The 19,086-nt window shown below is 60.6% G+C and overlaps 2 non-coding genes across 2 annotated transcripts; both read left to right on the plus strand.

The window, feature by feature from the left end:
* The first annotated feature begins 8,860 nt into the window (after nucleotides 1–8,860).
* On the plus strand, nucleotides 8,861–8,979 carry LOC131864624 (5S ribosomal RNA). Its single transcript, XR_009363389.1, has one exon. It is a non-coding gene; the product is annotated as a 5S ribosomal RNA (ribosomal RNA).
* Nucleotides 8,980–16,804: 7,825 nt separating this feature from the next.
* Nucleotides 16,805–16,924, plus strand: LOC131864629 (5S ribosomal RNA). Its single transcript, XR_009363394.1, has one exon. It is a non-coding gene; the product is annotated as a 5S ribosomal RNA (ribosomal RNA).
* The last annotated feature ends 2,162 nt before the right edge of the window (nucleotides 16,925–19,086 follow it).

Here is a 19,086-nt window from a genome sequence, read left to right on the forward strand (position 1 = left end):
TGGTCCAAGCATCGGACGCGCTTGGGGCGACTACCAGTGACAACCCCTTATCCCGCGACGCGTCCGATACACAGATAGTTCCAAGGCGGCCGAGGAGCCTCACCGCATAGCAATCGGGGTGCGAGGCGAGGGATGCGGCGAGAAGGACCCAACGGCTAGACGGAAGAGGCTTCGGGTCCGCCTCGGAATGGTCCAAGCATCGGACGCGCTTGGGGCGACTACCAGTGACAACCCCTTATCCCGCGACGCGTCCGATACACAGATAGTTCCGAGGCGGCCGAGGAGCCTCACCGCATAGCAATCGGGGTGCGAGGCGAAGGATGCGGCGAGAAGGACCCAACGGCTAGACGGAAGAGGCTTCGGGTCCGCCTCGGAATGGTCCAAGCATCGGACGCGCTTGGGGCGACTACCAGTGACAACCCCTTATCCCGCGACGCGTCCGATACACAGATAGTTCCGAGGCGGCCGAGGAGCCTCACCGCATAGCAATCGGGGTGCGAGGCGAGGGATGCGGCGAGAAGGACCCAACGGCTAGACGGAAGAGGCTTCAGGGCCGCCTCGGAATGGTCCAAGCATCGAACGCGCTTGGGGCGACTACCAGTGACAACCCCTTATCCCGCGACGCGTCCGATACACAGATAGTTCCGAGGCGGCCGAGGAGCCTCACCGCATAGCAATCGGGGTGCGAGGCGAGGGATGCGGCGAGAAGGACCCAACGGCTAGACGGAAGAGGCTTCAGGGCCGCCTCGGAATGGTCCAAGCATCGGACGCGCTTGGGGCGACTACCAGTGACAACCCCTTATCCCGCGACGCGTCCGATACACAGATAGTTCCGAGGCGGCCGAGGAGCCTCACCGCATAGCAATCGGGGTGCGAGGCGAGGGATGCGGCGAGAAGGACCCAACGGCTAGACGGAAGAGGCTTCAGGGCCGCCTCGGAATGGTCCAAGCATCGGACGCGCTTGGGGCGACTACCAATGACAACCCCTTATCCCGCGACGCGTCCGATACACAGATAGTTCCGAGGCGGCCGAGGAGCCTCACCGCATAGCAATCGGGGTGCGAGGCGAGGGATGCGGCGAGAAGGACCCAACGGCTAGACGGAAGAGGCTTCAGGGCCGCCTCGGAATGGTCCAAGCATCGGACGCGCTTGGGGCGACTACCAATGACAACCCCTTATCCCGCGACGCGTCCGATACACAGATAGTTCCGAGGCGGCCGAGGAGCCTCACCGCATAGCAATCGGGGTGCGAGGCGAGGGATGCGGCGAGAAGGACCCAACGGCTAGACGGAAGAGGCTTCAGGGCCGCCTCGGAATGGTCCAAGCATCGGACGCGCTTGGGGCGACTACCAGTGACAACCCCTTATCCCGCGACGCGTCCGATACACAGATAGTTCCGAGGCGGCCGAGGAGCCTCACCGCATAGCAATCGGGTTGCGAGGCGAGGGATGCGGCGAGAAGGACCCAACGGCTAGACGGAAGAGGCTTCAGGGCCGCCTCGGAATGGTCCAAGCATCGGACGCGCTTGGGGCGACTACCGTTGCCAACCCCTTATCCCGCGATGCGTCTGATACACAGATAGTTCCGAGGCGGCCGAGGAGCCTCACCGCATAGCAATCGGGTTGCGAGGCAGATTATTGGGAAGGGAACCCCCTGGGATGCGGCTCAAGCAGTGCCCAAAGGGACTGGAATGCGGAATCACATCGAGAGACCCAAATGCTATACGAGGGCTCAAATCGAATTATCGATTTGGCCACGACATGGACGCATCGGAACGACTACCTTTGCCGAACCACTCGCAATTGCATCCATACCGAAACCAATAGACATTTCCGTTAGAGCCCTCGCATAGCATTCGGGAATCTCGCATGCCCCTCTAAATCGACCAATGCTGGCGCTCAATGAAAATCCGAGCGCTACCACCGTTCGAGCGCCAGCATTGGTCGAGTTAGAGGGGCACGGGGGAGAATGCTCCAGTCAACACCTCCCCTATATAAGTTATTTGTCCGATTCTCGCACAACCGTAGTCTGCCTCGTCGAATCAAACAACGGTCCCAGATTCCGACTTCCGTTCCGTAGAGACCCAAAAGCTAGATGGAGGCTCGCAAGAAAGAGAGTCGGCGCATAGCAATCGGGTTTCTCGAACGTTTAGGGACCGAGCTCACTTGCGGATAGGGCAAAATCCGCCAAGCAACCCAAAAGCTAGACGGGGGCTCGAATCGAATCGCCTAGGCGGCCACAACAACGACGTGTTGGATCGACTACCAGTGCCAAACCATTCAGCAAGACTAGTCTGTGTCGAGGCCGGATAGAGATTCTCAGAGAGCGCCCGCATAGCATTTAGGAGACCTGCCGCGTCCCTCACACTCGACAAATGGTGGTGCACGTTTATAAATCCGAGCGATCCCAACCCTTTCAAGCACCAACATCGGTCGAGATAGAGGGGCACGGAGGGGGCTGCGTGAGACAACACAGTCCCCTATATAAGTTATTTGTCCGATTCTCACACATCCGAAGAATGGTCATCAAATCGGACAACAGCCCAAACTTCCGACTTCCGTCCCAGAAAGCCCAAGAGCTATCTAAAACGTTCATGGCCGGAACTCGATCGCGGCTATACCAGTCCGCCAAGCAACCCAAAAGCTAGACTGGAGCTCTAGTCGAATCACCTCTGTGGCCATTGCAAGGACGTGTTGGAGCGACTACCATTGCCGAACCATTCCGCAGGTCGAGTCCATACCAAGGCCGCATAGAGATTCACGATGAGCTCCTGCATAGCAATCAGGAGACTTGCCGTGTCCATCACAATCGATAAATCCTGGTGCAAGATTTTTGCATCCGAGCGCTCCAACCAGTCGAGCACCAGCATCAATCGACATAAACGGGCACGGGGGGAGGATGCTCGAGAACACTACCTCCCCTATATAAGTTATTTGTCCGATTCTCAAGCAGCCGAAGTCTGGTCATCGAATCGGGTCAAAGACCACAACTTCCGACTTTACCCACAATGCAAGTCATCGAATCGAACATCGGCCCCCGAGTCGGACTCCATGCGTATGTCAGGTCATCGGACCCAAATTCCGCCTTCCTGCGCATGGCGGGCCATCAATATCAACTCGGTCATCGGACCCAAACTCCGCCTTTTTGCGTATGGCACGCCTTCAAATCGGTCATCGGACCCAAATTCCGCCTTCCTGTGCATGGCGGGCCATCAACATCAACTCGGTCATCGGACCCAAATTCCGCCTTTCTGCGCATGGCACGCCATCAACTCGGTCATCGGACCCAAATTCCGCCTTCCTGCGCATGGCAGGTCATCGGACACAAATTCAGACCTCGCCAATATGCCTACGTATCGAATCGGTCATCGGACCCAACTTCCGACTTCATCCATACTGTAGGGTCTTTGAGGTTGGCGCGGTGCGCTCAACCCAGGGAGTCGACCCATCGAAGCATACACCTCCCCTATATAAGCTATTTGTCCGATTCCCACACCTGTGTAGTTTGCACCTCTGACCAGGACATCGACCCCAACTTCCGAACTCGACTGCAACGACGGCACCAGCGCCTTGGTGCGCACCTTGCGACGCACAGTCCCAACATTCGCCTTCCTGCACATGGCAGGTCATCGGACCCAAATTCCGACCTCGCGAGTATGCCTACATATCGAATCGGTCATCGGACCCAACTTCCGACTTCATCCATACCGTAGGGTCTTTGAGGTTGGCGCGGTGCGCTCAACCCGGGGAGTCGACCCAACGAAGCATACACCTCCCCTATATAAGCTATTTGTCCGATTCCCACACCTGTGTAGTTTGCACCTCCGATCAAGACATCGACCCCAACTTCCGAACTCGCCTCCAACGACCGAACCAGCGCCTTGGTGCGCACCTTGCAACGCACAGTGCCAACATTCGCCTTCCTGCACGTGGCAGGTCATCGGACCCAAATTCCGACCTCGCGAGTATGCCTACATATCGAATCGGTCATCGGACCCAACTTCCGACTTCATCCATACCGTAGGGTCTTTGAGGTTGGCGCGGTGCGCTCAACCCGGGGAGTCGACCCAACGAAGCATACACCTCCCCTATATAAGCTATTTGTCCGATTCCCACACCTGTGTAGCTTGCACCTCCGATCAGGACATCGACCCCAACTTCCGAACTCGACTAAAAAGACCGCACCAGCGCCTTGGTGTGCACCTTGCAACGCACAGTGTCAACATTCGCCTTCCTGCACATGGCAGGTCATCGGACCCAAATTCCGACCTCATGAGCATACCTACTAATCGAATCGGTCATCGGACCCAACTTCCGACTTCATCCATACCGTAGGGTCTTTGAGGTTGGCGCGGTGCGCTCAACCTGGGGAGTCGACCCATCGAAGCATACACCTCCCCTATATAAGCTATTTGTCCGATTCCGACACCTGTGTAGTTTGCACCTCCGCTCAGGACATCGACCCCAACTTCCGAACTCGCCTGCAACGACCGAACCAGCGCCTTGGTGCGCACCAAAAGTGCGCACTTTTGGAGGGCACTTTTCTGCGCTCCAAAGGTGCGCACTTTTGGAGGGCACTTTTTGGAGGGCACTTTTCTGCGCTCCAAAGGTGCGCACTTTTGGAGGGCACTTTTTGGAGGGCACTTTTCTGCGCTCCAAAGGTGCGCACTTTTGGAGGGCACTTTTTGGAGGGCACTTTTCTGCGCTCCAAAGGTGCGCACTTTTGGAGGGCACTTTTTGGAGGGCACTTTTCTGCGCTCCAAAGGTGCGCACTTTTGGAGGGCACTTTTTGGAGGGCACTTTTCTGCGCTCCAAAGGTGCGCACTTTTGGAGGGCACTTTTTGGAGGGCACTTTTCTGCGCTCCAAAGGTGCGCACTTTTGGAGGGCACTTTTTGGAGGGCACTTTTCTGCGCTCCAAAGGTGCGCACTTTTGGAGGGCACTTTTTGGAGGGCACTTTTCTGCGCTCCAAAGGTGCGCACTTTTGGAGGGCACTTTTTGGAGGGCACTTTTCTGCGCTCCAAAGGTGCGCACTTTTGGAGGGCACTTTTTGGAGGGCACTTTTCTGCGCTCCAAAGGTGCGCACTTTTGGAGGGCACTTTTGTGCACTCCAAAGGTGCGCACTTTTGGAGGGCACTTTTCCTGTGCTCCAAAGGTGCACACCTAGGTGAGCACCTTCGACCACACCTTGTAGCACACCAAACTCTGACTTTCGACTTCATCCGCAATGCAGGGTCTTTGAGGTTGGCGCAATGCGCACAACCAGGGGAGTCGACCCATCAAACCCAACACCTCCCCTATATAAGCTATTTGTCTGATTCTCATACATGCGTAGCCTGCAAGAGCAATTAGGACATCGACCCCAACTTTCGGCTTCTAAACGAAAACAAGGTCTTTGAGGTTGGTGTAATGCGAACAACTAGGGGAGTCAACCCATCAAACCCAACACCTCCCCTATATAAGCTATTTGTCTGATTCTCATACATGTGTAGTCTACAGGAGCAATTAGGACATCGACCCCAACTTTTGACTTCTTAACGAAAACAAGGTCTTTGAGGTTGACGTAATGCGCACAACCAGGGGAGTCGACCCATCAAACCCAACACCTCCCCTATATAAGCTATTTGTCCGATTCTCATACATGTGTAGCCTGCAGGAGCCATTAGGACATTGACCCCAACTTTTGACTTCTTAACGAAAACAAGGTCTTTGAGGTTGGCGTAATGCGCACAACCAAGGGAGTTGACCCATCAAACCCAACACCTCCCCTATATAAGCTATTTGTCTGATTCTCATACATGTGTAGCCTGCAACAACGATTAGGACATCCACCCCAACTTCTGAATTCGTCTGCGTTGACCGCACCAAAGGTGCACGCCTTGGTGCTCACCAAAATCCGACTTCCGACTTCTTCTGCTATGCGGGGTCTTTGAGGTTGGCGCAGTGCGCACAACCAGGGGAGTCAACCCACCGAATGCAACACCTCCCCTATATAAGCTATTTGTCTGATTCTCATACATGCGTAGACTGCAGCAATGATTAGGACATCCACCCCAACTTTTGACTTCTTAAACAAGACAGGGTCTTTGAAGTTGGTGCAGTGCACACAACCAGGGGAGTCGACCCATCAAACGCAACACCTCCCCTATATAAAGCTATTTGTCCGATTCTCATACGTGTAGTCTGCAGCAGCGATTAGGACATCGACCCCAACTTCCGAATTCGTTTGCATTGACCGCACCAAAGGTGCACGCCTTGGTGTGCACCCTGGAGTGCACTTTGGTGCTCACCTCGGTGCACACTTTGGTGTGCACCTCGGTGTGCACCAAAGGTGCGCACCTTGGAGCGCACCAAAGGTGTACACTTTGGAGCGCACCACATAGGGTCTTTGAGAGGTTGGCGCAGTGCGCACACCAAGGTGGGTGTTGAGGTGCGTGCCGAGGTGGGTGGGTGCTAGGGTGCGCTCCATGGTGGGTGCCAGGGTGGGTGCGTGCTAGGGTGGATTCCAAAGAGGGTCATAGGGTGGGTGCCAAGGTGGGTTGGTGATATAGTGGGTTCAAAGGTGGGTACTAGGGTGGGTTCCAAGGTGGGTCACAAGTTGGGTGCCAGGATGCGTGGGTGTTAGGTTGGGTGCCAAGGTGGGCTCCTGCGTGGGTGGGTGCTAGGGTGGGTTTCAAGGTGGACGCGAGGGCGGGTGCCAAGGTGGGTAACAAGTTGGGTGTTAGGATGGGTGAGTGCTAGAGTGGGTGCCAAGGTGGGTGGGTGCTAAGGTGGATGCCAAGGTGGTTCACAGGGTGGGTGGGTTCTAGGGTGAGTTCCAAGGTGGGTCACAGGTTCAGTGCTAGGGTGGGTGTCAAGGCGGGTGTCGAGGTGCCTGGGTGCTAGGGTGTGGATGCCAATGTGGGTCATAGGGTGGGTACTAGGGTGGGCTGCAATGTGGGTGCCAAGGTGGGTAACATGCTCGGTGGGTTCTAAATTGGGTGCCAGGGTGGGTGTGCACCCACCTTGCCCGAGGTGGGTGCCAAGGTGCCAGTGTGGGTGGGTGCTAAGGTGGATGCCAAGGTGGGTGAGAAGGTGGGTGATAGGTTGAGTGGTAGGATGGGTGGGTGCCAAGATGGGTCACAGGGTGGGTGCAAGGGTGGGTAGGTGCTAGGGTTGGTGTCAGGGTGGGTGGGTGCTAGGTTGGGTTCCAAGGTGGGTGCGAGGGTGAGTGTCAAGGTGGGTCACAGGTTAGGTGCTAGGATGGGTGAGTGCTAGGGTGCAAAGGTGCCAGGGTGGGTGCTAGGATGGGTCGATGCTAGGGTGAGTGGCAAGGTGGGTCCACAAGTGTCAAGGTGGGTGCCGAGGTGGGTGCCAAGTCGGCGACTGCTATGGTGGATGCCAAGGTGGGTCACGGGGTGGGTGCCAAGTTGCTAGGTTGGGTTCCAAGGTGGGTGCCAACGTGGGTGCTAGGGTGCGTGGGTTAAAGGGTGTGTCACAACGTGGGTGCCAGGATGGGTGCGCACCCACACTGGCCAAGACGGGTGCGGGTGCAAGGTTGGGTTCCAAGCCCGGTCACAGGCTGGGTGCTAGGATGGGTGGGTGCCAAGGTGGGCACCAGGGTGGGTGCACCCACCCTGGCCAAGGTGGGTCACGGGGTGGGTCCTAGGGTGGGTAACGGGGTGGGTACTAAGGTGCGTGCCAAGGTGGGTCATAGGGTGGGTGCCAAGGTGGGCACCAGGGTGGGTGTGCACCAACCCTAGCCAGGGTAGGTCACGGGGTGGTTGTCGGGGTGGGCGTCAAGGAGCCAAGGTGGGTGGCAAGTAGCCAAGTTGCGTGCCAAGGTGGGTGTCGGGGTGGGTGCCAAGGATCCAAGGTGGGTGCCAAGGAACCAAGGTGGGTGTCTGGGTGGGTGCCGAGGTGGGAGCCAGGGTGGGTCCCAAGGTGAGTGCAAAGGTGGGTGCCAGGGTCAAGGTGAGTGCCAATGTGGGTTCCAAGGTGCCAGGGTCAGGGTGAGTGCCAATGTGGGTTCAAAGGTGCTAAGTTGGGTGCGAGGTTGGGTGCGAGGGTGGGTGGGTGCCAAGGTGTGCTAGGTGGAAGCCCGGGTGGGTCGGCATCCCATGGGTGTCGAGTTGGGTGCCTGATGGGTGCTTCTTGTCAAGTTTTAGTCGTCGGGACTCATTTCGAGCCTTAGAGGTCGTTTCTTGTCCGGTTGCCCTGTCTTCGACCTGGGAACCCAATTTTGGTCCTCGGGTCCCATTTTTTTTTGTCTCGCATCCCACTTTTGGCCTGTGGCCTTTTCGGGGTCGATTCTCGTTTTGGGCATCAGAGCATGTTTCTTCTCCTAAAACCCAATATTTGTTTATTAAGTCTCGGAACACATTTTTGTTCTCGTGGACCCATCATGGGTCTTGGAACGCATTTGTGGTCCTTGGGTCCCATTTTGCATCCCGAAACTTGTGTTTTGGTGCTTGATCCCTATTTTGGGTGCCCACCTTGCACCAAGTGCGCACCCGGGGCAAACCGAGCGCCTTGGTGCACCGGGGCAAGATCGAGCGTGCACCCGAGGCGCCCCGAACATGCACCAAGGTGCACTCGGCCCACATGTGAGCGCAGGTCGTTGCGCCCGAGGTGGTGTGTGGGCACCGCGTTGCAGACGGGACACTGCACGCACACGACGCCCCCTCCAGGTGCACGCACGTAGGCCGGGCCGGGTGCACACCCGACGCCCTAGCAAGGTGCGCGCACCCGGGCAGGGCTCACACTTGGCGAACGGGGCGCACTTCGCGAGGGAGGGTGTGCACCTCGACGGGGGTGGGTGGCCGGGGTGGATTCGCACGTGGGTCGCGGTTTGCTAAGTACACACTGCGACAAGCTCATAACGGGTGCGATCATACCAGCATTAGTGCACCGGATCCCATCAGAACTCCGCAGTTAAGCGCGCTTGGGCCGGAGTAGTACTGGGATGGGTGACCTCCCGGGAAGTCCCGGTGTTGCACCCTTTTTTAGTTTTTCGCCGGGCGTCGCAATGCTATTTGAATAAACCTTTTGCCCGTTTGCGTTCTCGTCGGGGCCGGGCCGGGCCGGGGTGCGCTGCCCGCACTACCGCGCGCGCGGGGGCGACACCGAGCGCGCACCCGAGGCACCCCGAGCACACAGGCCACGGTGCAACCCGGGCGTTGTGCGCGCACCCCGGTGCGCCCGAGGTGCTGCGCGCGCACCCAGGTGAAATCGGTGTGCACCTCGGCCAGTGCGCGCTCGGTCGAGTCGCGCACGTTGGCCAAGGTGCACGGTGATGTTTCTTACTCTAAGGTTCCGCACCAGACGCCCGGGACAGGTGAGCGAAGCTGGGCGGGGCCGGGTGCGCGGCCGGGGCAGGTGCACGCAGCTGGAGAGAGCTTTGGAGCACACTTCGGAGCGCACCAATGATGCGCTCCATTCAAAAGTTTCCTGAAAAGGCAAAAAAAGTTGAGATTATAGAATTTCCCACTTGAGAGATTGTAAAAAAAAAAAATTTAAAATGAAGGAAACGCGGGTGCCAAGGTGTGCGCAGCCCAGCCAAGGTGTGCGCACCAAGGCGCCCACCCTGGCGAAGGTGCACGCAAGGTGCGCACCCGAGGCAAACCGGACAATTAACCCAACTTTCGACTTCGCGCGCACCTTGGAGCGCACTTCGGAGCGCTCCTTGGTGCGCACCAATCTTGGGCACCTCGGAGTGCACCATGGCGCCCACCAAGGTGCGCACCCGGGGCAAACCGAGCTCCGACTTCGTGCGCACCTTGGAGCGCACGAAAGGTGCGCACCATGGCGCCCACCAAGGTGCGCAGCCCAGCCAAGGCGTGCGCATCAAGGTGCGCACCCTGGCGAAGGTGCGCACCCGGGGCAAACCGAGCTCCGACTTCGTGCGCACCTTGGAGCGCACAAAAGGTGCGCAACCCAGCCAAGGTGTGCGCACCCCGGTCAAACCGAGCTCCGAATCGTGCGCACCAGAGGTGCACGCCATCGTGCGCACCTTGGAGCACACTTCGGAGCCCTCCTTGGTGCGCGCCGATGTTGCGCACCTCGGAGCGCACCCGGGGAAAACAATGCAATTAACCCGACTTTCGACTTCGTGGGCACCTCGGAGCGCTCTCGGGTTCGCACCTCGGAGCACACCGAGGTGCGCACCTTTGATGCGCTGCCTTCACCAATTTCCAGAAAAGGCAAGAAAACATTGAGAAGGTGTGCGCACCGAGGTGCCCACCCTGGCGAAGGTGCACGCGAGGTGCGCACCCGGGGCAAACCGGGCTCCGACTTCGTGCACGCCGCACCTTGGAGCACACTTCGGAGCGCTCCTTGGTGCGCACCAGGGCGCGCAACCCAGCCGAGGTGCCCACCCCGGCGAAGGTGCACGCGAGGTGCGCACCCGGGGCAAACCGGGCTCCGACTTCGTGCACGCCATGGTGCCCACCGCGGCGAAGGTGCACGCGAGGTGCGCACCCGGGGCAAACCGGGCTCCGACTTCGTGCACGCCGCACCTTGGAGCACACTTCGGAGCGCTCCTTGGTGCGCACCATGGTGCCCACCAGGGCGCGCAACCCCGCCGAAGGTGCACGCGAGGTGCGCACCCGGGGCAAACCGGGCTCCGACTTCGTGCACGCCGCACCTTGGAGCACACTTCGGAGCGCTCCTTGGTGCGCACCATGGTGCCCACCAGGGCGCGCAACCCCGCCGAAGGTGCACGCGAGGTGCGCACCCGGGGCAAACCGGGCTCCGACTTCGTGCACGCCATGGTGCGCACCGCGGCGAAGGTGCGCACCCGGGGCAAACCGGGCTCCGACTTCGTGCACGCCGCACCTTGGAGCACACTTCGGAGCGCTCCTTGGTGCGCACCAGGGCGCGCAACCCAGCCGAGGTGCCCACCCCGGCGAAGGTGCACGCGAGGTGCGTACCCGGGGCAAACCGGGCTCCGACTTCGTGCACGCCGCACCTTGGAGCACACTTCGGAGCGCTCCTTGGTGCGCACCATGGTGCCCACCAGGCCGCGCAACCCAGCCAAGGTGTGCGCACCAAGGTGCACGCGAGGTGCGCACCCGGGGCAAACCGGGGTCCGACTTCGTGCACGCCGCACCTTGGAGCACACATCGGGGCGCTCCCGGGTTCGCACCGGCGTTGCGCACCGTGGTGGGCACCTCGGAGCACACCAAGGTGGGCAGCGAGGTGCGCACCTTTGATGCGATGCCTTCACTAATTTCCATAAAAGGCAAAAAAAAAACGAGATTTTAAAATTTCCGTTTTGAAAGATAGTGAGAAAAAGGGAATGCTGGTGCCATCTTGAGCCCGCCCTGGTGCGCAGCCCAGCCAAGGTGTGCGCACCAAGGTGCCCACCCTGGCGAAGGTGCGCGCCCGGGCAATTAATCCAACTTCCAACTTCGCGCGCGCCAGGGTGGGAGCGCACCCAACAACCGGGCCTGGGAAGAGCCAATGCGAGAAACCCCACCAAACGCTCTGACAAAAAAAGAGGGGGCGCTCCAGTAACCCCGCTTCGGAGCGCACCCTGGGCAAACCCAGCCAAGGTGCCCACCCCGGCCAAGGTGCAGGCGAGGTGCGCACCCGGGGCAAACCGGGCTCCGACAACGTGCACGCCGCACCTTGGAGCACACTTCGTAGCGCTCCCGGGTGCGCACCTCAGAGCACACCAAGGTGGGCAGCGAGGTGCGCACCTTTGATGCGCTGCCTTCACTAATTTCCAGAAAAGGCAAAAAAAAAAGGAGATTTTAAAATTTCCGTTTTGAAAGATAGTGAAAAAAACGGAACGCGCGTGCCATCTTGAGCCCGCCCTGGTGCGCAGCCCAGGTAAGGTGCCCACCCTGGCAAAGGTGCGCACCCGGGCAATTAACCCTACTTCCGACTTCGTGCGCGCCAGGGTGGCAACCGGGCCTCGGAAGAGCCAATGCGAGAAACCCCACCAAACGCTCCGACAAAAAAAGAGGCGGCGCTCCAATAACCCCGCTTCGGAGCGCAGCCGGGGCAAACCCAGCCAAGGTGCCCACCCCGACGAAGGTGCACGCGAGGTGCGCACCCGGGGCAAACCGGGCTCCGACAACGTGCACGCAGCACCTTGGAGCACACTTCGAAGCACTCCCGGGTGCCCACCGGCGTTGCGCACCGTGGTGGGCAGCGAGGTGCGCACCTTTGATGCGCTGCCTTCACTAATTTCCAGAAAAAGGCAAAAAAAAATGAGATTTTAAAATTTCCGTTTTGAAAGATAGTGAAAAAAAAGGAACGCGGGTGCCATCTTGAGCCCGCCCTGGTGCGCAGCCCAGGCAAGGCATGCGCACCAAGGTGCCCACCCGAGGTGCACACCCGGGGCAAACCGGGCTCCGACTTCGTGCAGGCCGCACCTTGGAGCACACTTCGGAGCGCTCCTTGGTGCGCACCATGGTGCCCACCAGGGCGCGCAACCCAGCCAAGGTCTGCACACCAAGGTGCCCACCCCGGCGAAGGTGCACGCGAGGTGCGCACCCGGGGCAAACCGGGCTCCGACTTCGTGCACGCCATGGTGCCCACCGCGGCGAAGGTGCACGCGAGGTGCGCACCCGGGGCAAACCGGGCTCCGACTTCGTGCACGCCGCACCTTGGAGCACACTTCGGAGCGCTCCTTGGTGCGCACCATGGTGCCCACCAGGGCGCGCAACCCAGCCAAGGTGTGCGCACCAAGGTGCACGCGAGGTGCGCACCCGGGGCAAACCGGGGTCCGACTTCGTGCACGCCGCACCTTGGAGCACACATCGGAGCGCTCCCAGGTTCGCACCAGCGTTGCGCACCTTTGATGCGCTGCCTTCACTAATTTCCAGAAAAGGCAAAAAAAAACGAGATTTTAAAATTTCCGTTCTGAAAGATAGTGAAAAAAACGGAACGCGGGTGCCATCTTGAGCCCTTCCTGGTGCGCAGCCCAGGCAAGTTGTGCGCACCAAGGTGCCCACCCTGGCGGAGGTGCGCGCCCGGGGCAATCCGGGCTCCGACTTCGTGCACTGCATGGTGCCCACCAAGGCGCGCAACCCAGCCAAGGTGCCCACCGCAGCGAAGGTGCACGCGAGGTGCGCACCCGAGGTGCACACCCGGGGCAAACCGGGCTCCGACTTCGTGCACGCCGCACCTTGGAGCACACTTCAGAGCGCTCCTTGGTGCGCACCAGGGCGCGCAACCCAGCCGAGGTGCCCACCCCGGCGAAGGTGCACGCGAGGTGCGCACCCGGGGCAAACCGGGCTCCGACTTCGTGCACGCCATGGTGCCCACCGCGGCGAAGGTGCGCACCCGGGGCAAACCGGGCTCCGACTTCGTGCACGCCGCACCTTGGAGCACACTTCGGAGCGCTCCTTGGTGCGCACCATGGTGCCCACCAGGCCGCGCAACCCAGCCAAGGTGTGCGCACCAAGGTGCACGCGAGGTGCGCACCCGGGGCAAACCGGGGTCCGACTTCGTGCACGCCGCACCTTGGAGCACACATCGGGGCGCTCCCGGGTTCGCACCGGCGTTGCGCACCGTGGTGGGCACCTCGGAGCACACCAAGGTGGGCAGCGAGGTGCGCACCTTTGATGCGATGCCTTCACTAATTTCCATAAAAGGCAAAAAAAAAACGAGATTTTAAAATTTCCGTTTTGAAAGATAGTGAGAAAAAGGGAATGCTGGTGCCATCTTGAGCCCGCCCTGGTGCGCAGCCCAGCCAAGGTTTGCGCACCAAGGTGCCCACCCTGGCGAAGGTGCGCGCCCGGGCAATTAACCCAACTTCCAACTTCGCGCGCGCCAGGGTGGGAGCGCACCCAACAACCGGGCCTGGGAAGAGCCAATGCGAGAAACCCCACCAAACTCTCTGACAAAAAAAGAGGGGGCGCTCCAGTAACCCCGCTTCGGAGCGCACCCTGGGCAAACCCAGCCAAGGTGCCCACCCCGGCCAAGGTGCAGGCGAGGTGCGCACCCGGGGCAAACCGGGCTCCGACAACGTGCACGCCGCACCTTGGAGCACACTTCGTAGCGCTCCCGGGTGCGCACCTCAGAGCACACCAAGGTGGGCAGCGAGGTGCGCACCTTTGATGCGCTGCCTTCACTAATTTCCAGAAAAGGCAAAAAAAAAAGGAGATTTTAAAATTTCCGTTTTGAAAGATAGTGAAAAAAACGGAACGCGCGTGCCATCTTGAGCCCGCCCTGGTGCGCAGCCCAGGTAAGGTGCCACCCTGGCAAAGGTGCGCACCCGGGCAATTAACCCTACTTCCGACTTCGTGCGCGCCAGGGTGGCAACCGGGCCTCGGAAGAGCCAATGCGAGAAACCCCACCAAACGCTCCGACAAAAAAAGAGGCGGCGCTCCAATAACCCCGCTTCGGAGCGCAGCCGGGGCAAACCAAGCCAAGGTGCCCACCCCGACGAAGGTGCACGCGAGGTGCGCACCCGGGGCAAACCGGGCTCCGACAACGTGCACGCAGCACCTTGGAGCACACTTCGAAGCACTCCCGGGTGCCCACCGGCGTTGCGCACCGTGGTGGGCAGCGAGGTGCGCACCTTTGATGCGCTGCCTTCACTAATTTCCAGAAAAAGGCAAAAAAAAATGAGATTTTAAAATTTCCGTTTTGAAAGATAGTGAAAAAAAAGGAACGCGGGTGCCATCTTGAGCCCGCCCTGGTGCGCAGCCCAGGCAAGGCCATGCGCACCAAGGTGCCCACCCGAGGTGCACACCCGGGGCAAACCGGGCTCCGACTTCGTGCAGGCCGCACCTTGGAGCACACTTCGGAGCGCTCCTTGGTGCGCACCATGGTGCCCACCAGGGCGCACCCGAGGCAAACCGGGCTCCGACTTCGTGCACGCCGCACCTTGGAGCACACATCGGAGCGCTCCCAGGTTCGCACCAGCGTTGCGCACCTTTGATGCGCTGCCTTCACTAATTTCCAGAAAAGGCAAAAAAAAAACGATATTTTAAAATTTCCGTTCTGAAAGATAGTGAAAAAAAACGGAACGCGGGTGCCATCTTGAGCCCTTCCTGATGCGCAGCCCAGGCAAGTTGTGCGCACCAAGGTGCCCACCCTGGCGGAGGTGCGCGCCCGGGGCAAACCGGGCTCCGACTTCGTGCACTTGCATGGTGCCCACCAAGGCGCGCAACCCAGCCAAGGTGCCCACCGCAGCGAAGGTGCACGCGAGGTGCGCACCCGAGGTGCACACCCGGGGCAAACCGGGCTCCGACTTCGTGCACGCCGCACCTTGGAGCACACTTCAGAGCGCTCCTTGGTACGCACCAGGGCGCGCAACCAGCCAAGGTGCTCACCCCGGCGAAGGTGCACGCGAGGTGCGCACCCGGGGCAAACCGGGCTCGGACTTCGTGCACGCCGCACCCTTGGAGCACACATCGGAGCGCTCCCGGGTTCGCACCAGCATTGCGCACCTTTGATGCGCTGCCTTCACTAATTTCCAGAAAAGGCAAAAAAAAGAAAAAAATGAGATTTTAAAATTTCCGTTTTGAAAGATAGTGAAAAAAACGGAACGCGGGTGCCATCTTGAGCCCGCCCTGGTGTGCAGCCCCAGGCAAGTTGTGCGCACCAAGGCACCCACCCTGGCCAAGGTGGGTCACGGGGTGGGTCCTAGGGTGGGTAACGGGGTGGGTACTAAGGTGCGTGCCAAGGTGGGGTCATAGGGTGGGTGCCAAGGTGGGCACCAGGGTGGGTGTGCACCAACCCTAGCCAGGGTAGGTCACGGGGTGGTTGTCGGGGTGGGCGTCAAGGAGCCAAGGTGGGTGGCAAGTAGCCAAGTTGCGTGCCAAGGTGGGTGTCGGGGTGGGTGCCAAGGATCCAAGGTGGGTGCCAAGGAACCAAGGTGGGTGTCTGGGTGGGTGCCGAGGTGGGAGCCAGGGTGGGTCCCAAGGTGAGTGCAAAGGTGGGTGCCAGGGTCAAGGTGAGTGCCAATGTGGGTTCCAAGGTGCCAGGGTCAGGGTGAGTGCCAATGTGGGTTCAAAGGTGCTAAGTTGGGTGCGAGGTTGGGTGCGAGGGTGGGTGGGTGCCAAGGTGTGCTAGGTGGAAGCCCGGGTGGTCGGCATCCCATGGGTGTCGAGTTGGGTGCCTGATGGGTGCTTCTTGTCAAGTTTTAGTCGTCGGGACTCATTTCGAGCCTTAGAGGTCGTTTCTTGTCCGGTTGCCCTGTCTTCGACCTGGGAACCCAATTTTGGTCCTCGGGTCCCATTTTTTTTTGTCTCGCATCCCACTTTTGGCCTGTGGCCTTTTCGGGGTCGATTCTCGTTTTGGGCATCAGAGCATGTTTCTTCTCCTAAAACCCAATATTTGTTTATTAAGTCTCGGAACACATTTTTGTTTCTCGTGGACCCATCATGGGTCTTGGAACGCATTTGTGGTCCTTGGGTTCCCATTTTGCATCCCGAAACTTGTGTTTTGGTGCTTGATCCCTATTTTGGGTGCCCACCTTGCACCAAGTGCGCACCCGGGGCAAACCGAGCGCCTTGGTGCACCGGGGCAAGATCGAGCGTGCACCCGAGGCGCCCCGAACATGCACCAAGGTGCACTCGGCCCACATGTGAGCGCAGGTCGTTGCGCCCGAGGTGGTGTGTGGGCACCGCGTTGCAGACGGGACACTGCACGCACACGACGCCCCCTACAGGTGCACGCACGTAGGCCGGGCCGGGTGCACACCCGACGCCCTAGCAAGGTGCGCGCACCCCGGGCAGGGCTCACAATTGGCGAACGGGGCGCACTTCGCGAGGGAGGGTGTGCACCTCGACGGGGGTGGGTGGCCGGGGTGGATTCGCACGTGGGTCGCGGTTTGCTAAGTACACACTGCGACAAGCTCATAACGGGTGCGATCATACCAGCGTTAGTGCACCGGATCCCATCAGAAACTCCGCAGTTAAGCGCGCTTGGGCCGGAGTAGTACTGGGATGGGTGACCTCCCGGGAAGTCCCGGTGTTGCAACCCTTTTTTAGTTTTTCGCCGGGCATCGCAATGCTATTTGAATAAACCTTTTGCCCGTTTGCGTTCTCGTCGGGGCCGGGCCGGGCCGGGGTGCGCTGCCCGCACTACCGCGCGCGCGGGGGCGACACCGAGCGCGCACCCGAGGCGCCCCGAGCACACAGGCCACGGTGCAACCCCGGGCGTTGTGCGCGCACCCCGGTGCGCCCGAGGTGCTGCGCGCGCACCCAGGTGAAATCGGTGTGCACCTCGGCCAGTGCGCGCATCGGTCGAGTCGCGCACGTTGGCCAAGGTGCACGGTGATGTTTCTTACTCTAAGGTTCCGCACCAGACGCCGGGACAGGTGAGCGAAGCTGGGCGGGGCCGGGTGCGCGGCCGGGGCAGGTGCACGCAGCTGGAGAGAGCTTTGGAGCACACTTCGGAGCGCACCAATGATGCGCTCCATTCAAAAGTTTCCTGAAAAGGCAAAAAAAGTTGAGATTATAGAATTTCCCACTTGAGAGATTGTAAAAAAAAAAAATTTAAAATGAAGGAAACGCGGGTGCCAAGGTGTGCGCAGCCCAGCCAAGGTGTGCGCACCAAGGCGCCCACCCTGGCGAAGGTGCACGCAAGGTGCGCACCCGAGGCAAACCGACAATAACCCAACTTTCGACTTCGCGCGCACCTTGGAGCGCACTTCGGAGCGCTCCTTGGTGCGCACCAATCTTGGGCACCTCGGAGTGCACCATGGCGCCCACCAAGGTGCGCAACCCGGGGCAAACCCGAGCTCCGACTTCGTGCGCACCTTGGAGCGCACGAAAGGTGCGCACCATGGCGCCCACCAAGGTGCGCAGCCCAGCCAAGGCGTGCGCATCAAGGTGCGCACCCTGGCGAAGGTGCGCACCCGGGGCAAACCGAGCTCCGACTTCGTGCGCACCTTGGAGCGCACAAAAGGTGCGCAACCCAGCCAAGGTGTGCGCACCCCGGTCAAACCGAGCTCCGAATCGTGCGCACCAGAGGTGCACGCCATCGTGCGCACCTTGGAGCACACCTTCGGAGCCCTCCTTGGTGCGCGCCGATGTTGCGCACCTCGGAGCGCACCCGGGGAAAACAATGCAATTAACCCGACTTTCGACTTCGTGGGCACCTCGGAGCGCTCTCGGGTTCGCACCTCGGAGCACACCGAGGTGCGCACCTTTGATGCGCTGCCTTCACCAATTTCCAGAAAAGGCAAGAAAACATTGAGAAGGTGTGCGCACCGAGGTGCCCACCCTGGCGAAGGTGCACGCGAGGTGCGCACCCGGGGCAAACCGGGCTCCGACTTCGTGCACGCCGCACCTTGGAGCACACTCTCGGAGCGCTCCTTGGTGCGCACCAGGGCGCGCAACCCAGCCGAGGTGCCCACCCCGGCGAAGGTGCACGCGAGGTGCGCACCCGGGGGCAAACCGGCTCCGACTTCGTGCACGCCATGGTGCCCACCGCGGCGAAGGTGCACGCGAGGTGCGCACCCGGGGCAAACCGGGCTCCGACTTCGTGCACGCCGCACCTTGGAGCACACTTCGGAGCGCTCCTTGGTGCGCACCATGGTGCCCACCAGGGCGGCGCAACCCCGCCGAAGGTGCACGCGAGGTGCGCACCCGGGGCAAACCGGGCTCCGACTTCCGTGCACGCCGCACCTTGGAGCACACTTCGGAGCGCTCCTTGGTGCGCACCATGGTGCCCACCAGGGCGCGCAACCCCGCCGAAGGTGCACGCGAGGTGCGCACCCCGGGGCAAACCGGGCTCCGACTTCGTGCACCGCCGCACCTTGGAGCACACTTCGGAGCGCTCCTTGGTGCGCACCAGGGCGCGCAAACCCAGCCGAGGTGCCCACCCCGGCGAAGGTGCACGCGAGGTGCGTACCCGGGGCAAACCGGGCTCCGACTTCGTGCACGCCGCACCTTGGAGCACACTTCGGGAGCGCTCCTTTGGTGCGCACCATGGTGCCCACCAGGCCGCGCAACCCAGCCAGGTGTGCGCACCAAGGTGCACGCGAGGTGCGCACCCGGGGCAAACCGGGGTCCGACTTCGTGCACGCCGCACCTTGGAGCACACATCGGGGCGCTCCCCGGGTTCGCACCGGCGTTGCGCACCCGTGGTGGGCACCTCGGAGCCACACCAAGGGTGGGCAGCGAGGTGCGCACCTTTGA

Source organism: Cryptomeria japonica, unplaced genomic scaffold (genome assembly GCF_030272615.1).
Source record: "Cryptomeria japonica unplaced genomic scaffold, Sugi_1.0 HiC_scaffold_89, whole genome shotgun sequence".
NCBI lineage: Eukaryota > Viridiplantae > Streptophyta > Pinopsida > Cupressales > Cupressaceae > Cryptomeria > Cryptomeria japonica.